General features: G+C 50.5%; 2 long non-coding RNA genes across 2 annotated transcripts; one reads left to right on the top strand and one right to left on the bottom strand.

Moving 5' to 3' along the window:
- Window positions 1–2,137: 2,137 nt before the first annotated feature.
- On the bottom strand, window positions 2,138–12,983 carry LOC135447857 (uncharacterized). The gene is made up of 3 exons (XR_010440332.1): window positions 12,762–12,983; window positions 5,607–5,651; window positions 2,138–4,231 (listed from the first exon to the last, which is right to left on the bottom strand). It is a non-coding gene; the product is annotated as an uncharacterized LOC135447857 (long non-coding RNA).
- LOC135447802 (uncharacterized) lies at window positions 8,272–9,435 on the top strand. Its single transcript, XR_010440323.1, has 2 exons — window positions 8,272–8,432; window positions 9,254–9,435. It is a non-coding gene; the product is annotated as an uncharacterized LOC135447802 (long non-coding RNA).
- Window positions 12,984–19,656: the final 6,673 nt, after the last annotated feature.

Here is a 19,656-nt window from a genome sequence, read left to right as displayed (position 1 = left end):
CCAAAACTCTGCCATGTGGGAAAGAGGATGGGTGATGTATTTTCCTTTTTCCCCTTCCAGGAGCTCCTCCCTCCAGCAGAAGATATTTCTTTTGACCCAAAGAAACCTCAAAACTCTGGTCAAGGAATATTGGCTCATCTGCTGCCTGGTTTGTGCTTGCTGGGGCATAGAAGGAGCAGGGTGGCTCAAGAGGGATTCCTTGGGAGAAGCAGCTGTGCCTGTGAAACAAATCAATCTGCTTCTTCAAAGTGCTCTGCAGCTTTGCCTTTGTGGCTTTCATGGCACCCAGAGCTGGATGATTTCATCTTCTGGATGATTGCTGATAGTGGGGTTCATTGCTCTGTGCTCACAGAGAAGGTTTCTCCCATCTCAGTTGTTTCATGCTCTGTGGATGCTGATATCCACTTCTGGGGTGTTGGATTTTATAACTGAGCCTTTGGAGAAACTTGGATTCCTCACATTATCATTAAAATGAGTTTCCCATGGACTGCAGCACTGTAACTTCCCCTTTCATTTGCTCTAGCTTTATAAAAACCACCCTGCACTCCAGGCTCCCCCATTCCTTGTCCCCTTTCCAGCCATCTCTCCTGCTCTGGGAATTTGTATCTGTAGGAAAACTCCCAGCTCAGTCCCAGCAGCTCTGAGTGGGAATGAGGTTTTAGTGGCATTCACTCCCTGGATCTGAGCTGGCAGCAAAGCTGAACATTCCCAAATTACCTGTTCTGCTGGAAGGTGGCCCTGTCCATGGCAGGGGTGGCACTGGAGGAGCTTTAAGGTCCCTTCCAACCCAAACCATCCCCAATTCTGGGATATTTAAAGTTGAATTTCCTCAGTAGAGGAAATCCTTTGTGGTCCCACTGGTCCAGTGTAGGATGAGAGAAGAGTTTGAGTTGGAAGAGACCTTCCAAAGGCCACCTTACACCTCCCGCTATTCCAGGGTGGTCTAACCTGGCTTTGGACACTTTCAGGGATCCAGGGGCAGCCACAGCTTCTCTGGGAATTTTATTACAGGGCCTGCCCACCCTCAGTGTAAAAACCTTCTTGTGTGTGGTCTAAAGCAGCCCTCCTGCAGGTGAACCCACCCTCCCTGTCCTGCTCAGAGCTGTGCCCCACCTTTCCTGTCACCCCCTTCAGGTACAGGAACGTTCCTGGAGCCTTCCCTTCTCCAGCTGAACACTCCCAAAGCTCAGCTTTTCCTCAGGGCAGAGGGGCTCCAGCCCTCACAGCACCTTTGTGGCCTCTTTCCATTAATCCTGAACATTTCTCTGAAGTTCCAGGAATATCTGCAATGCTCCAGGCTCCCCTGGGGTCCCTCAGTGCCTCCTCAGAAATTCCCCTCACAGGGTTGGGGTGTGGTGAGACTTGGGTGGTTTTTTAATCCTCTTTTTTACCACAGCAAATTTGATAAGGTTCCAAGAAAAGGAGCTGAACTCATTTATTCCTGTTGGGAACTTGACAGAAGTTTTCATCCGCTGGCACCAAGGACAAGGGCACCCAGCTCTCAGTGAACCCTGAGCTGAGAGCCCTTCAAAGCATCCACATATCCTCCAGCCAGGGCTGCAGTGCTCCCAGCTCTGCATTCTTCAAGCATTTTCCAATCTCCCTGCATTCCTCAAGCTGTGATTTTATCACCACTGGATGTGATTTTCAGAGAGTGACTTTTGATTGTGCCCCTGAGGGAGGCACTGGGTGTGGGCACATCAGCCCTGCCTGCTCCAGGGCTGCTTTCCTGCCTGCTCTGCCTTCAAATGATGGCAAAACAGATATTAATCCTACCCACTGATATTAATGCTATCCTCAGATATTAATCCTACCCACTGATATTAATCCTATCCTCAGATATTAATCCTACCCACTGATATTAATCCTACCCACTGATATTAATGCTACCCACTGATATTAATTCTATCCACTGATATTAATCCTATCAACACCACATTTGCATTGGTTTCATGCAACTTTTTGTCCCCTTTTTTTCCTCCACAACTGATTTTGAAGCTCTTTGGCAGCACTGACAGCACCAGGATGTGGATGGGAGATGAGGGGGAGTGGATTCCTTCTGTCAGGGTCCTCCATTTTCCAGATTACCTAAAGAATTGATCAGTGTAATAAAAAAAAAACCCAAACATTTTCCAGCTTCTGGGCATGGATATTCACTGCTTATTTATTCATTTATTTACTCTGTAATAAAATAGTCCTGTTCTCACAGACTAGGCTGTATGATCCATAAATACCCTTGTAAAATAGATTTGTAGCATGTAACAGAATCCCTTAGAATATTCTGTGAAAATTCTTTTTTTGTTGTTGTTGTTGTTGGTAGCACTTTCAGAACATTTACATCCTTCATCCTGACATTTTGAAATAGAACATTTTTTCCTACAGAGGTAAGTTTACAGCATCATCACAGTATTATAGCTTGTTTAAAAATACATACAGCAGAACTGGTAATTGCAAGCAAGCTGGAGACTTGAGCATGGGGCTGGTGGCAACTTCACATGGTTCCTACTTTATAAAACAATGACATTTATTAATATTACATCCATCACTTGGTTAGAAAAGATTACTTAGATGTGCTACTCACAAGAAATCTGTCATTTCTCTGTGACATCACAGGACAGGCTATGGAAATAGAAACACTCCGTGGTATGGGTGGTTTAAAAAGGTGGTTAATTAAAAAAAGGGGGTTAGGCTGTTTTATCCCTTCGGAATTTCAGTTCCATTAATACTGGGTGTCCTTAATCCGCTGGTGGGAATGCCATGAGCAGCTCTCAGCACAGCCCTGGTGTGAGGGGAGCTCTGAAATGTCACTGAAATGTGGCCTGGGATGGCAGCCCCAGCTGGGAGCCTCTCACCCCAACACCCCCATCCTGCGGGACCAGCACAGCTCAGCCCCCCTGGGCACCCCAAATCTGCCTCTGCACCTTCCAGGGGCTCTGAAAGGCTGACAGCAACAGATTGAAATATTTGAAATACTTGAAATACTGGAAATTGTGAAAAAAATTTACAGAAAATTGTGGTTAAGGTTGGAATGGAGCTAAAAACTGAGCCCATTCCAGCCCTGCCATGGCAGGGACACCTCCCACTGTCATCCCAGGGTGCTCCAGCCTGGCCTTGGGCACTGCCAGGGATCCAGGGCCTGCCCACCCTCACAGGCACTGCCAGTTTGCCCAGCGAGGATTAAAATGACAGAAGAGATTAAAAATACATCATTGCATTGGTTTTACTTTGCACAAATGAGACTAAATGTATAAATATATATATATATGTATAATAAAGCTGTAGGAAATCTCCAAACTGCTAACAACTCTTAGAAATGAGATAAAACAAGGATGTATTTGCTTGGAAATCCCAAATTTGCAGTTCTCTCATGATTTTCATTTTCAGGTAATTCAAGAGTCCTTCATGGTGGATCCTGGTTTCCTCTTTTTATGAAACAAGTTCAGGTGTGCTTTGGCAAATGCTCTTTTCTTGGTCTCTCTGATACTCCTCTTGTGCTTTCTGCAGTCTTCTCCCTCGGAGTTTCCACTTGTGGAAGCAGTAGGTGACGAGGGACGTCGTGAGCAGGGAGAAGAGGATGACCAGCACCACGATGAGGGCGATGGTGGACGAGAGGGAGCCCTGCAGCTGCTCGCTCTCCGTGTCCCCGGTGGAGTTCACAGCAGCCAAGTTCTCATACTCTGCTGGGGCCACAAGGGCGGCTCCGGGAGCCTCCCTCAGCTTGGGCCTCATTGGGACTCGGGAGTGTTCTCAGGATCCTGGAGAAGCAGATTTAGGAGTGCCCTGTCACATCCAGGAGCCACCTTTGGGTGCTGCAGGCATGGGGGACGCTCAGCAGTGGAGAGCAGGAGCTGCAGCCTCCAGCACAGGTCAGCTTTATCCCAGGTGGGTCAGTTTTATCCCAGCTTTATCCCAGGTGGGTCAGTTTTATCTCAGCTTTATCCCAGGTGGGTCAGTTTTATCCCAGCTTTATCCCAGGTGGGTCAGTTTTATCCCAGCTTTATCCCAGGTGGGTCAGTTTTATCTCAGCTTTATCCCAGGTGGGTCAGCTCTATCCCAGCTTTATCCCAGGTGGGTCAGTTTTATCCCAGGTGGGTCAGTTTTATCTCAGCTTTATCCCAGGTGGGTCAGCTCTATCCCAACTTTATATCCCAGCTTTCTCCCTGATTTGGGTCAAGAACGTGCTGCTTTCTTCATCAGCTCAGCCAGCTGCCAGTTTGGGATTCCTTGTTTTCTGCAAGAGATAATTGGAGAAAATCCAATCAGTTTTCCACTGAGGCAGAGCTTGTCCTGGGGCTGAAAGCAAACCAAGTGCTGCAACAAGTGTAACTTTCTATCGGAGGAATTGTTTCAGTGGAAGATTTTTTTTCTTTCCCAAAATGTTCCCAGAAGAGAGGGAAATCAAAGGCCTGTTTTGTACGTTACCCACAGTAACAAAATCAGCTGCAAATGGGAGTTCTGACATTAATGAAGGGGTTTCATTTCCCCTCTTCTATGTGTCTGCTCTTGCACTGGGCTGGAGTTTGGGGTTAAATCCTCTGGAGTTTTAGTTACAGTGGGACTGAGGAGGTTTCCTCACTGATGGCAAATCTGGGATCAGGAGGAAGGTCCTGGGTGAAAAACCACCCGGATTAGTGGAGAGGTGAGCTCCCCTACAGGCACTGAGCTGTAAACTGAATTTAACCCCCCCTCCCTTCCACAGTTCTGCTGGAATTTCAGAGACTTTTAAGTCATTTGCCTTTGATATGAGCTGTGCGTGACGAATCCTAAAAAATTCACTCATCTGAGCAGTTCTGAGGCCCAAAGCTGCTCTGCCCTCCCCATTCCCTCCCTGATCCAAATCCCATTTTGGAGTTAAACCTGAGGAACAAGGCTGCTCTGCTCTGGATTCCTGTTTCCCATCGGGGCAGGGGGATTTGCCTCGGGATATTTTCCTCTGAGGAGCTGTAAGCACGTTCAGGGCTATTTATTTCAAACAACAGCTTGCTCCAAACCCCCTCCACCCTCCTCCCAAATGCTTGGAGGCCAAAATTAGGTTTCAGAGATCTTGGAGCATCATTGTTTGGAGATGCTGTGTTTGATAGGATGCAGTTCATCCTCTTTATAGAAATAAAGTTCATCCCACTCAGGCTCACAGAGAACTGAGGGTCTCTTTTCCTAATTAACAGCACATTCTGATTAGTAATAAGCACTGTTTATATAGCTCAGCATTCTGTTGGTGCTAAAAGATGTAAATAACAGTTCCTGCCAGTTTGGAACAATATGCTCACAGAGTGAGAAATGGGGATTTTCAAGGGAGTTCAGAACTCAGATTTTGCTGAGGGAGAGCTGAAGGAAAGCTCATTTCACAGGAGGGACCCATTGATGAATGTCTACCAGGGGCTCTGCTGGCAAGCCATGCATCAGGAGGGTGACAGCAGAACCCTGCAGTGCTCCTTGTGTGTTCAACATCTCTCTCAGGCAGCCTGAAGAAAGGAACTGCAATAAAAGCACTTGAGGAGCTGAGAAATGCCCTCTGATTTATGGAGCAGCAAAGTTCCCACCTGGCCAGGGAAATCCAGACTGGGGAATGTCTCAGCACCGGGGAAATCTGATTTTGTCACACTTGCCTTGGCCTGGGTCTCATCTCATCTGTGCCCACAGCTCTCGGGTTCCTGGGGAGGAGAGAACAGAACACAAAGTCACCATGGAGCTGGCTCTGTGCTGCTCCAGAGGGGCAGGGTGAGTTTGTCACTGCCCCACCAGGGCAGGAGGTGACATCCAAACCAAACCAGGAAAGCTTTTAAATCCCAAATCTGCACAGCTCTGCTTGGGCTCGGCTGCACTTGGGGCAGGAAAGGGCAATTCTGGGCAAATCCCTTGGGAGCAGCCCCTGAGGGCTCTGCTGGTGCTGTGCTGTCACCTCGGAGTGACAGTGACCAAACCTGGGGCTCACAGCAGTGCCACCCTGCTCCCATGGGTGACACAGCAATGCCACCTCTGCTCCTGTGGTCACAGCAGTGCCACCCTGCCCCCATGGGTGACACAGCAGTGCCACCTCTGCCCCCATGGGTGACACAGCAGTGCCACCTCTGCCCCCATGGGTGACACAGCAATGCCACCTCTGCTCCTGTGGGTGACACAGTAGTGCCACCTCAGCCCTCATGGGTGACACAGCAGTGCCACCCTGCTCCCGTGGGTGACACAGCAATGCCACCTCTGCCCCCATGGGTGACACAGCAATGCCACCTCTGCTCCTGTGGGTCACAGCAGTGCCACCTCTGCTCCCATGGGTGACACAGCAATGCCACCTCTGCTCCTGTGGGTCACAGCAATGCCACCTCTGCTCCTGTGGGTCACAGCAGTGCCACCCTGCTCCCATGGGTGACACAGCAATGCCACCTCTGCTCCTGTGGGTCACAGCAGTGCCACCTCTGCTGCCTGAGGGCCAGGAATGCTCCTTGCTGCTGCTCAGGGAGGGACTGGGGACCCAGGCTGGAGAGGAAAGGCTGAGACACCCCAAAAGTGCCACGCATGGCTGGAGTGGGCACAGGCAGGAGCAGGGCCCAGGGAGAGGCTGCTCCTGTGGGCACAGGGCTGGGGGAGCTGCCCCTGGCACAGAGCAGCCTGGCAGGGCAGCAGAGGGGCTGGGCTCCTCTCCAGAGCACAGGAACACTGTGGGGTTCAGGGGTTCAGCCCTTGGCATGATCAGCTGCCATCCCACCCTCTGGAATCTCGCTGGCACCATGGGCAGACACATTTTCTGAAAAACCCCTTGACCCAGGATTTTCTCCTGGGAAGCTGAAAAGCCTCAGAGAAAAAGGAAAACAATTCTTGTCTCATTTGCTTCTCCTGTGTTGTGCTCATGTGGAATGTGTTTGGAGATTGTTTATCCAACTAGTAATTGTTTCATTAATTTCATGTGAATTGTTTTCACTCTTTGGCCAATCAGGGCCAAGCTGTGTCAGGGCTCTGGGAGGAGTCACAAGTTTTCATTATTATTTTCTGGCCACAGCCTTCTGTCTGTATCCTTTCTTTAGTTTAGTATAGTATTCTTTAATATAATATAGTATAATAAAATAATAAATGAGCCTCTGAGAACACAGACTCAGATCCATCATTCCTTCCTCCATCTGGGACCCCACAAATACAAGGGGCAGCACATCCTCAGGAGGCACTTCCCATTTAAATCCCCCAAACCTCCTCCTCTCCCAGGCTTCAGCTGAATTCCAGCAGCAGAGAATAAATAAAGCTGAGATTGTTTGCTTGGCTTTGTGTGAGTCATAAGCCTTCAGTGGCTTTGGCCTGAGCACTGCAAACATTGCAATCAGGAGCTCCGGGCTGGGCACATTTAATTCCCATTAAAATATATTACAAAGATTCAAGTATTGACAAAAATAATGTGTTTTTTTTTAATCTGGAAATATGTTAGAATAAACTTATTGTGGAAGCACATTAGAATATCTGGAAGTTGAATTCATTTTTAAAGCTTTTAATGAACTAATCCTGTTTTACTCTGGGACTTACACAAGCTCAGGCTCTTGGTGTAGCACGTCCTTGCTTTGGGATGGACCTTCCTGCCCTGGCTCGTGTTCCCTTGTCTTTTTTAGCAAGCTATAAAGTAAAGTACAACTCAGTACAAGATGGGGAAGACAAAATCTGCTCCTTGATTTGCAATATCCTTAGGACAGGCACTGTCTTCCCTTTGTTCTCCAAGTCTGACCTTTGAGAACCTCAGAGAGAAATAGATTTTTGAGGTTTTTTTAAAGTTTTTGAGGGTGGAAAGTAAGAGAGGTTTGGAAGAGATTTGTGTGAGAGGAACAAAGGAAATGACAGTAAAAAAAGGCAGTGTCTCAAGATGAATTCAGGTTATTGGCATCTGTCAAATACTGAATTACTGCAAAGAGATAAGAATGTTCATCAACAGCTTTTTGATTTCCCTGGGAGTCCTGCCTTTCATTAGGGCAAACCTTGCCTCTGTTTGCCAGACATGGCAATAATGATGTTATCAGTGTTGCAGTCAAGGCAGAAATGACAATTTGCACTGTGTTCCCCAAAATAAATAAATTTAAAAATCCAAATAATGTGTGGAAGAGCAGACCTAAGTTTTACTGGACATGGTTTGGGGCTTTTATGTATTTGGAGAAGTCTGGTTTTGATTTCAGTCTGTGTGGCTGAGTTCAGTGAATGTCTGGGAATTTCAGGTTTATTGGAGGGATGAAGGGCAGGAATCAATGAGCAGCTGCAGCTCCAAAGGGAAAAGCTGATGGCACATCCCTGACCCTGGGAATTTCAGGTTTATTGGAGGGATGAAGGGCAGCAATCCCAGTGAGCAGCTGCAGCTGATGGCACATCCCTGACCCTGGATAACTCACACTTCCTGATCAGGACATCAAACCTGGGGAAAAGGAACAGCCCTGCTCTAAAGGAGCACAAAAGCAGCTTCCAAAGGAAAGGTGAGTGCCCTGAAACCACAAACCCTCCTTGGGAGCTGACAGAAAAAATCTCTTTGCCAGCAGGAGAGCCTTGAGTTCTGTCCTTGTGTCTCATCTCCTCATCCTCCCCTCACCGTGCTCTTCCCACTGCTGAATTACTCCATTTATGTAACCCTAAATATATATTGATTTTTGAACATAGTTTCAGGCTTGCTTTCTTCCCTTTTGCCTTCAGCTTCCTTGTAAATCTCCCCTCAGCCTTTCAAATTGCCTCTTCCATTTTAATTGCATTAGGGAAGAATGCAGCTCCTCTCTCTGCATTTGCATCTTTTTGATGTGAAAACATTGGGATGAAAGGTGTCCCTCATGCTTCAACCTGGGCTGGAAAAGGCCCTTTCTCCTCCTCCCCCTGAGCTGGAGACATCAACTCCAGCACTTGTGCTCAGATAAAAGGGAGTGGGAGCAGTGGGAGGGGAACAAGGAGGAGGAAGGGATGGGAGAAGGCAGAAAACGCTTGGAAAAACACAGGGAGATGTTTCAGCCTTGCTGCATCTTCTATAAACTCATAGGAACAGAAGGCCAGGCTTTGAGAGTGTTTAAAATAGGCCCATAAATATATATGTATTTAATTTTGGATGCTTACATTCTTTTGGAAATCTGCAGGTTTCAAGTGTCCGAAGTGCTGCTGAGTTGAATTCCGGGGGGGTTCTGTGTCCTTTGGGGTGTGTGCTGCTCCCAGGCACTGCAGCTGTAGGGTCACCGGGTTTGTGGGTGCTCAACACCACAGATTTCCCTGCAAAGCCCTCACACTAAACCTCTTTGTGCCTCTTTCTTCTGTACAGGTAATTTCCAAAGAGGAGCCAAGATCTGGATTGGGTTTTTCCACGTGGTCACCCCCAGGAACAACATTTGCACAATTCCCTTAGGATTGCCCCCAGTGCCAGAGCTGGCACCTTAGAGAAGGGCTGGAGCAGGCCAATTAACCTTTTAATTAAGTTAATTAATAAACTCCAGCCCTGAATTTACCCCAGTGAACAGAAATCTCTGCTCTCCGTTGCTGTTCAGGTGCTCTGCCTTTGTTATTCCTGAAGAAGAGGAAAAGGCTGGGAGGTTTGGGATCTCTCATTCCAGATCCACGAGCCAGGGGAGGGTTGTGTTCCTGCAAAAGGATCAGTGTCTGGTGGGATCCTCATTCTCCCTGGGCTGGGAGAACTCTGTGCACAACACAGCCAGGGAATTTCAGAGCAGAACCTGATCCCATCTTCCCTCTGCTTGGAGGCTCCTGAGCAAAACCACCCCTGGAGATTTCTGGGATCCACTTTTGGGAGCTGCTGTGGGCAGGGGCTGTGCTCAGCAGGGCCATAAATGTAATTTATGGCTGTGCTCAGCAGGGCCATGGATGTGAGGTGCTGCTTTCCTGGCGCTTGTTTCACAGAGGACCCACGTGAGGATAATTCTGGTTTTCATTTTAGTCCAGTAATCCCTGAAGTGGAGATTAATTAAAGCCACAGGTGTGCCTGGCTTTAGGCTCTCTCTCAAGCTGATCTCCATCCCACTGATTTTACTGGTGATCTCTGATAGTTTAATGTGTTAATTTAGCCTAAGTGTGATCTGATAAACAGCAGCAGCTTTGAGGGTGCGATCACAGCCTCCTTCTCACTGCCTGCCTTGGCAAATCTCAGCTTTGCTCTGTGCAAAGTCCAAATCCCTCTGGAATGGTTCCTGTTCCAGGAGCAAACTGCACCCCAGCCATGGGCAGGCTGAACATTTGATGGATTCCCTCCCTAAAGCAGCCTCTGGGAGGCTCCTGGACAGATATTTGAACCTTCTTGTCCAGGAAATGTGAGGAAAGTTTATTATCCTGAGCACTGGAACGCCCAGATGCCATTTTTAGAGTGGCTTTGAATCTTCATGAAATGCTCCCAGAGGTGTGAGGACTGAGCTGGCACAAACATGTGAGGAGGAGACACTGGGATTAATAATAATAATAATAATAATAATAATAATAATAATAATAATAATAATAATAATAATAATTTTCTCTAGGAAAGTGTCTGTTTTTTCCCCTTTTAAGCTTGGAGAACAGTGCTGTATCCAGGTGTTCCCTTCCAAAGAGGCTTCCCAAAGCTCTGTATTTGTTTTTCTCCAAGCAGCACCACTGCTCCTGCTTTTGGAGGGTGGATTTTCCTGCTCAGCCCAAGAGCACACCCTGCAAAATGGGGATTCTTTGTCCCTTTGAGATGGCATTTTGTGGTTCACTCGCTGCTGATTTGCTTCAGACTCATTTTTTATGCTGCTGTTCCCCTCCCAAACCAGGGGCAGCTCCATCCTCTGATGGCAGAGGCAGCCTGGGAATTTCCCCTTGGTCCATAATTTAGGAGTTGTTCTGTGCAAACACAAACCCTGGGTGAGCAGTCCCCAAACCTGCACTGAGCTTAAATTGCTCAGTGATTTTTTTTTTCCCTCATTTGCTGTTTTTAAGCTCAGGTTGCCCCAAAGTTCCAGGATTTTGGAGCCAGGACAAGAAGTGCAGGTAGAGGTGGATGATTAATGGTTGAGTCAGAAGGAAAATGGAAACTAAAAGCTGTTTAGAGCTGAACTCAAATGAAAACCCCAAATCTAAGAATCCCCATAAAATACAACCAGGGCCAACCAATGGCCTTTTTGTTCAATTCTCATTTTGTGAGAATTCTCATTTTGTGCAGGTGAAGGAGGGATTTCATTCTGGCCTAATTGTGAAGGGATGAACAAATCAGATCTGGGTTTGCATCCCCCTCCCTATTTAATCTCTCCTTTCCCATTTTCTCCTGCCCTACCAGGAACAAGGAAATCTATTACAGCTGGGACACTGCAGCCTTTCTCTTGGATCTAAAATCTGACTGAAACTCCTGCAGGAATAGATTTCTTTTAAAAAATATTGCAAAAGAGCCAGAGATTGTTTGAACGTTCCAGTTTTCGTCCATCTCCTTTCAAAGGGAAACTCTGCTGCTCTTGATGAACAGGCCCAGTCTGGGACTGCAATAAATTCACTGCTCAGGGAATTTCACCTTTAAATTGTGCAGGGAAAGAAGAAGTTAAAGGGTGTGGGAGGGAGCAGGGGCTGGGAGGGGGAGTGATGAGTGTCAGTTTAGAGGCAGCTACTTTGTCTGTACATTTCTGCAATGAAATCACATTTCTTTTCCCACAGCACAGACCGGGCACAGTTTCTGTGGGATTTGGGAGCTGCAGGTGAGCAGGAGCTGCTTCCCAGCTGTGCCCAGCTGTGTGCCCAGCTGCAGCCCGGGGAGCTGAGCTGGTGAGCAGGGAATGGAGCCGGGAGCATCCCGTGCTGCCAGCACTGCCCCTGCTCGGGGCTGCCAGCCCCATTCCAGCCGGGAGAAGCCCCGGTGTGGGCTCGGAGGGGTGGGGATGGCAGCACTGCCAGGCTGGGAGGGCACGGGCACCCCAGGGCACAGCTCGGGGGCTCAGGGATGGAGAGCAGGGCAGGGGTGCCCAGGGGTGCCCGGCACAGCCAGGGGAGCTCGGGCAGGAGGGGCACCCAGCCCGGAGTGGCACACCCGGAGCAGGAGGGGCACACCTGGCACACCTGGGCAGGATCAGAAGGGGCACCCAGCCCGGAGGGGCACACCCAGCCCGGAGGGGCACACCTGGCACACCTGGGACAGGAGGTGCAGGAGGGGCACCCAGCCCGGAGGGGCACACCTGGGCAGGAGCAGGAGCAGGAGCAGGAGGGGCACACCTGGGACAGGAGCCCGTTGGGGACCACGAGCGGCCTGGGCAGGGCTGGGGGCAGCGGGTGGGCAGGGCAGCCCTGGAGCCTGCCAGGGACCGTGCCAGTCGCGGGTACCGTGCCGTGCCAGTCTGGCCCGTGCCTGTCCCGGTGCCGTGCCGTGCCAGCTTCACAGCCCAGGTACCACCGTGCCGTGCCAGGCAGGTACCGCGCTGCCCAGCGCCGTGCCATGCCGTGCCAGCCTGCCCCGGTACCGTGCCGTGCCATTCACCGGCACACCCATCCCACGGTGCCCGGTGCTGTGCCGTGCCAACCCAGTGCCAGCCTTGCACACGGGATCACGGCGCTGTGCCAGCCGTGCCGTGCCGTGCCGTGCCAGCCGTGCCGTGCCAGCCGTGTCCCCGCGGGCTGCGGGGCCGGGATGCAGCGGAGCATCCCCGGGCTGTGCCGCAGGCGCTGCCCGCGCCCCGCGATCGCCGCTGCTCCCCGGGAATCCCCGCATCCCTCCGGGCACGGCACGGCGCTGGGGCTGGTTCGGCATCGCCCCTCGGCCCCTTCCCTCTGTCCCTCTGTCCGTCCGTCCCTCCGGCACAAAGGAGCCACCGCAGCCGCTCACTCACCTGCTCCGGCCGCGTCCTCCGGCTGCGGGGCTGAGTGCGGCTGCAGCCCGGGCAGGGAGCCCCGGAACCGGGCAGGGAGCCCCGAACCCCGCGGTGTGCCCGGTACCGAGCCAGGGAAGGAGCCCCGGATCCCCGGGAGCCCCGATCCCCCCGGTGTCCCCGAGCCGGCGCTGCCGCAGCCGCAGCGAGCCCGGAGCTCCGCACACCCCCTCGGCAGCACCATCTGAGCCCAGCCGAATTTGTCAACTTTATTTAGGGGGAAGAATGGATCACATGGGAGCCTCACCGAGCGGGGAGGAGCGTGCGGTGCGGAATCAGGTCACCGCCAGAGAGCCGAGCCAGCCACGGCCACCGGCGCTCAGAGCCGAGACAAAGGCAGGGAGCAGCCGGGAATTCGGCTGCTTTCCCCCCTTCCCTGCCCATTGAACACGGAAATTTCCCGCTCCTTTCATCAGGTGAGCTTTCCTAATCAAGTAGGAAATGGCAATGTGAAAGGGATGTGTTCAGCTCCCGAGCGCTTTCGAGCACATCCATCCTGTCGAGCGTTTCTCAGCCTTTTCTTTGCCCGTTTCTGGCTCTGTTTCTTTGCCCGTTTCTGAGCACATCCATCCTCTCAAGCGTTTCTCGGCCTTTTCTTTGCCCGTTTCTGGCTGCATGGATCCAGCCCCAGAGAAATGGATGCTGGACCCATTCCCGAGCACCACATCCAACAGCCCAGGTGGAATATCCACCTCTGTCTCAAATCTGCATCTCTCTGTCTTTAATTTGCATCTCCTGCTCAGACAAAGGCTGGAGCTGCTGCTGATCCCTGCTGTCCCATGGGCTGAGGAATCCTTGGGCTCCTCCAGCCCCATTCCTGCTCTTTCTCATTCATTAATGGCCAGCAAAGCCCCCAAGCACGGGTAACACCAAATCTGAGCCCTGTGTGACTTTTAATACCATTGTTTATTCCATCAGCACACATTCCCAAAGAGCTGCCATGGGTTTGGGTTATTCGGAGGCCAGAATTCAAGTGTGGATCCCTAAATACACACGGATCTTGTGAAGGAGTGGGCCTGACTTTTATAGGTGCTAAGCAACTGTTCTGGTGCATTTCCATCTGCCTCGAAGTCACATCCCACCCTCTCCACCTTCCTCATGTCCACACTCTGAGACAGAAATGAGCTGTGCAGAGTAGGCTGGCTCCTTCCTCTGCTGCCAGCAGCTTTCTGCCCAAAGGAAACTCCATCCTGCCCCACAGAAAATCCATCCTGGAGCAGGACACCCGAGGGAGGGAGTTGGGAACCAGGGGAATTGCCACTGATGTGTCCTGGGAGGGTGAAAACCCAGGGGAGGGCGAATGCTGCAGCCAAAGATGGCTCGAGCAGCCATGGAACAAGTGGCAGCTGCCTACAGAGGGACTTTCCTTCCTCCTTTCAGCTTGCAGAAAATGATCCAGCCTTGGCACTTAGAGGCTGGAACAGTCAAAATGTTGATTCTTGGCAACTTCTTAATGAAGCCTCTGGATTAGAGAGGATGTAAATGAGGATGTCACACCAGGAAAACAATCCTCACATCAGAGAGCACCAAAGGCAAAGCTGAGTCCCTCGGTGGGCACTGCAGCCCTGGCTGGAGCAGAACTCCCCATTCCTGGCTTTCCTCTCCCAGAAAAGGGGGAAGCTGACCCAGGCTCTGCTTCCCAGGGTTCCAGAGGCTCCGGGGAGAATTCAGGGAGGGAAAATGCTGGAGGGAGAATTCAGCCCCAGCTGCTTCTTTGGAGGGCAAACAAAGAGTGCAGGGAGCTCTGGAGCTTTGCTCCAGCCTGGGCCTGGCTCAGGGACATGGGGGTGCCTTGGAAATGGGGATGTGAGTTCTGTTTAAATCTGTCAGGGCTGGGGCAGTTCTCTGCTGTCCATGGGCAGTTTTTCCTTTCTCTCTCCCCCAGCCAACCCTCCCTCCAGGAGATCTCTGCTGTCCATGGCCACTGAGTGTCCCTGCAGGGCTGATCCAATCCCAGCATCCCATGGGGAGATGCTCCGCCCAGGGGAGGAGCCAAGCATTCCTACCTGGATCCAATCTGAGCCTGGCCCAGCACAGCAGCCTTTGCCCCCTGCATTGCCAGAGGAGCAGCTTTCTGCTGCCCTGCATGGCCAGAGGGAGCCCAGGCCCATCTGCAGCAGCCCTGGAGCTGCAGAGGAAAACTCCCCCCTTGTGCAGGATCCCTGCTGCAGCAGAGCCACAGCTGGCACTGCAGGAGGGCTGAGCCCCCATGGATGGGGCTGGGACACCCCCTGGCACACAGGGGGCAGGGACTGCTCTGACTCTGTCAATGTTTTTTTTTATTACTGATTTTTATTTTTATTATTCCTACTCCCACATCTTTGCCTGAGAGCCCCTAAATTTCAAAATCATAACAATTCAAAGGGAGGGGGTTTACAGTTTACATTTCCCATTTCAAGGAAGGTTCCTGCCTTCCTGAGCACACACCTGGCTTCTCAAACAGGGAGATTTCCCTGGGATTGGGCCCTGGGGGCTGAGCTGGATGTGCAGCTTCCTTTGGCCTGGATTCCAAGGATCCATCCCTGTGCACAGCTGCTCCACATGTTTGGGGTTAATTTGTGACAATCTCTGCATTGCCAGGCAGGAGGGGACCTGCCAAAGGCTCTCCCAGCCCTGGTCACTCCTTATTTATATCTCATCCCCAAGTTCTTCCTTCCTCACCAACTGAAGTTTTCTGTCTCCTGCACTTCATGAAACTTTCCTTTTTTATATTTATACCCTGCTGCTTGCTGAAGTGTCTGATGTCAAGTGAAAATCTATACATAATGTGTGTCTAAATGCATATTTATATAAATTCACCCAAATACATATGCAAAGACCTGGGAATGCAAATTCCTCCCTGTTTGCATTGGTGCAAGGGGAGTTTTTCCTCTGGTTTTATTACATTTCACCCTCCCCAACACTTTGCCAATGAGCTAAGCCCATAAGGAATGTCTGAAAAGATCCTAATATATTTTTATGCTACATTTAAGCTTTTCTTCAAATGCTTGCTCTTAATCCTCTATGACTAATCCACTCACATTCCTCACACTATCAGATCTCCACTTCCTGAATCTCCTCTATTTAAGGCTTGCCACAGGTCAGGAATTGCATCAATAATCTGCAGATTGTGGCTCTCTGGGAGTGTTGGCCAGGGACAGGGACAGGGTTGATGTGGCACAGCCCTGCTGCCCTCAGAAAAACTCACAATTCCCAGAAAATCAGGAAAACCTTGATTTCAGTAGGACTTGAGGATGGAATTCTGGGCTGTGAGGGTGGGGAGGCCTGGAATGGAATTCCCAGAGGAGCTGTGTCTGCCCTGGATCCCTGGAAGTGTCCAAGGCCAGGTTGGAGCACCCTGGGACAGTGGAAGTGTCCCTGGGTACAGGTGGGTGGCCCCAGGAGAGGATTCCCAGGTGTGCTTTCTCTGGGTCTGGATTGAAGGCACTTGAGGAGGTAGTTCATGTTCAGATTCAGGTGTTTATTATTTCTTATAGTTCATGTTCAGATTCAGGTGTTTATTATTCCTTATCAGTAAAACAGCCTCACAACCATGACTTCAGCAGCTTTTCATTAGAAGGCACAAAATGGCCAACAATCTCTTCTTCCAAGGTCTTTTAAGACTAAACTATCCAATGAAGAACTGACACCTGGATTATTTCCCCTTTTAACCCAATAACTGATCCCTGGAAGCCCATAGTGAGGACTTTTCTGCCCAATTACAAAATGCCACCCAAACCCATAAAGGAGGAAGAAAAAGCATGAAGAAGAAACCCAGGATGACACCCTGTGCCCTCCATCTTGCTTCCATTCACAACAAATTAAAAATCCCAAATCCTAAATTTCTCACCAAGTGATGCACCTGCACTGCTCTCTATAATCTATTTCACACTTTTGTGGGTTCCAGTCTATCTTGAAGTCTGGGACACTTTCTCCATGAATGAGGGTCAGAGTCAGTGCTGCCCTGGGGGTCAGGGCACCCCAGAGCAGACACAGGAATATTCCCTGCGTGCCCTGGGGTTGCACACCCAGGAAATGTTGTTTTTTCCATGTTGATGCTGCTGTCAAGGTGCTCTTCTCATGCAGAGACTGGAGCAGGTTCCTCACCTTTAATGGTCCCACCTCCTCTTGGAGCAGAGAACCAGAAATGTGTCTTTTCCTCTTCCCAACTGAGCAGGGAGGCACTAAAACCAGAATTATTCAAAGCAAAGTTTCCCATCAACACCAGACCATCAAATTCCTCCTCACTGGATGAAGTTATAAATATTGACTGCAGGGGAAGAGCAAAATTTAGAGGCAAGCAGAGTGAAATGAAAGCTCATCATGCAGAAAGTTTGAGCGGGGTTGTTGTTCCCTTCCATCCTAGTGGAAGGATTGGCTTTATTAGGAGAGATAAAATTGACTTAATAAAAAAAAAAAAAACAGTTAAGAGCTCATAATGTAAAAGTGGCTTAGCCAGCACTGCTGATCTCTCAGTCTCACTAATTTTAATTGCATTCAGCCTGATCATGAAACGTGGAATGAGGTCTGGGATTTCTGAGGCATTGTTGGAATTCTCAGGCTGCCCCCCCACCCCTGAAATGGCTCCTGAGGAAAACTGACAGCTCCTGAATCCTTTATTCCAGGGAGCAGGCAGAAAGGGGCTGTGAAATGCAGAAACCTGGGGCAGGAAATCCACAATTCCTAATTAATCTGCCATTTAGGGAGAGTGAGGAGGAATCCAGAGGAATTGAAAGGCATTGATGGTGGAAGGGATGTGAAAGGAAAGATGATATTAATGTACAGGAATGATTGGAAGAAATTGAAAGGAAATATTATATAAATAAACAGGAATACTGCTGCACAGGGCACAGAATTCCCCCCTGGAATTCCTTGCTGCAGGTGTGCTCTGGGGCTGGAAGCCTTGAAGGATTCCTGGGAAGGTGCCTTGAGGGGTGGGAGCACCCAGAATGTCAGCAGTGCCTCTGGCTGTGGCTGCAACTCAGCACATGCAAAGAGGAAATTCCCTTTGGGGCAGATCTCCTGCATCCCTTTGGCTCTGGGGCTGCAAAAGCAGCTTCAGAGCAGCTGGGGGTGCCCAGGGTCAGGAGCTGGGGCTGCACAAACAGCCCTGGTGTGTCCATTCAACAAACAGCCCGGGATCCATCCCACAAACAGCCCTGGATCCATCCCACAAACAGCCCGGGATCCATCCCACAAACAGCCCTGGATCCATCCCACAAACAGCCCTGGATCCATCCCACAAACAGCCTTGGATCCATCCCACAAACAGCCCTGGATCCATCCCACAAACAGCCCTGGATCCATCCCACAAACAGCCCTGGATCCATCCCACAAACAGCCCTGGATCCATCCCACAAACAGCCTGGGATCCATTCCACAAACAGCCCAGGATCCATCCCACAAACAGCCCGGGATCCATCCCACAAACAGCCCTGGATCCAACAAACAGCCTGGGATCCATCCCACAAACAGCCTGGGATCCATCCCACAAACAGCCTTGGATCCATCCCACAAACAGCCTGGGATCCATCCCACAAACAGCCCAGGATCCATCCCACAAACAGCCCGGGATCCAACAAACAGCCTGGGATCCATCCCACAAACAGCCCTGGATCCATCCCACAAACAGCCCTGGATCCATCCCACAAACAGCCTGGGATCCATCCCACAAACAGCCCGGGATCCATCCCACAAACAGCCTGGGATCCATCCTGGCAGACACTTCTGCTCCCTCCCCATGAACACTCCTGGCTGCTGCAGGAGGAGGAAATTCAGTCTCACAACAGGGAGATAAATCTGGATTTCCCCCGAGGTCCTTCTGTGCACACAAATCCCCAGTGCTGGTGACTGGAGAGCTGAGTTCCCTTTCTTTGCTGGATGAAAAACCTGGGAAAAGCCTGGATCAAAGGATGAATGTTCTGGAAACGTGGGCTGCAGTGCCAGGCCCTGTTTGCAGGGCTGGGCTGTGAAGGTCAGGGCTGCTGAGGAAGCTCCTGTGCTCTCTGAGATGACCCTGAGGAACCCAGGACGATCCCTGCCAGCCCCACGCCTGAAATTCCCTTTCATTCCCTCTTGTCCCATGGCAGGGGGGTCTGGATGGGCTTTAAGGTCTCTTTAGGGTCCCACCCCACCCATTCTGGGATTCTGTGACACAAAACCCCTGTGGTTTCCACTCCCTGTGCATCCATCTCTGCTCTCATTTCAATCCTAAAGACCTTCAGCTCTCATTCCCAGTGTCCCTCATTCTGTCCTGCTGTCCCCATTCCTGCCAAGGCCAAACTGGAAATCCCAAATTCATCAACATTTTTACAACACAGCAGCTTCCTAACAATTTATTCACCAGTCAGTCGAGATAAAAGTGGGACAATAAATTAATCAAAAATGCATTTGTGATGTGAACCTTGGAAAAACCAGGGATAAATTAACAATGTGTGCTCAGAGCAGAACGTGATTTTGGAGAAATAAAGTGGGTTAAACTGAGCAGGGAGGAAATGCTCTTGTTCTGCAATAAAACATTCCAGCAGGGAGGTGCTCAGCTGTTCTGAGTAACCCCTGAGGAGGGGAGGCACCAGAAATGGGCTGCACAAGGAGAGAAAACAGAGATAAAATCGCTGCTCATTAATTTAGAACCCTCCACTGAGCCAGGCAGGGTCCTGCAGGGAAGGAGAGGAGGTGACAGGAGCTGGCACTGACAGGATGGCACTGGCCATCCCCTCCTGGGCTGGCTGAGCCTGGCAATACCCCAAAATTCCCCTGAGCACGTTCAGAGGGGCTCTGTGAGCCGCAGCAGTGAGTGTGAGGCTCAGCAATGTTGTTTTGGAGTGGAGCTGGGTGGGCTTTCACACTCCTGCTGCCAGGGAGAGGCAGCTGGTGT

This window comes from Zonotrichia leucophrys, chromosome 4A (assembly GCF_028769735.1).
Source record: "Zonotrichia leucophrys gambelii isolate GWCS_2022_RI chromosome 4A, RI_Zleu_2.0, whole genome shotgun sequence".
In the NCBI taxonomy this organism is placed as follows: domain Eukaryota; kingdom Metazoa; phylum Chordata; class Aves; order Passeriformes; family Passerellidae; genus Zonotrichia; species Zonotrichia leucophrys.
This window is presented reverse-complemented; position numbering and strand designations above follow the sequence as displayed.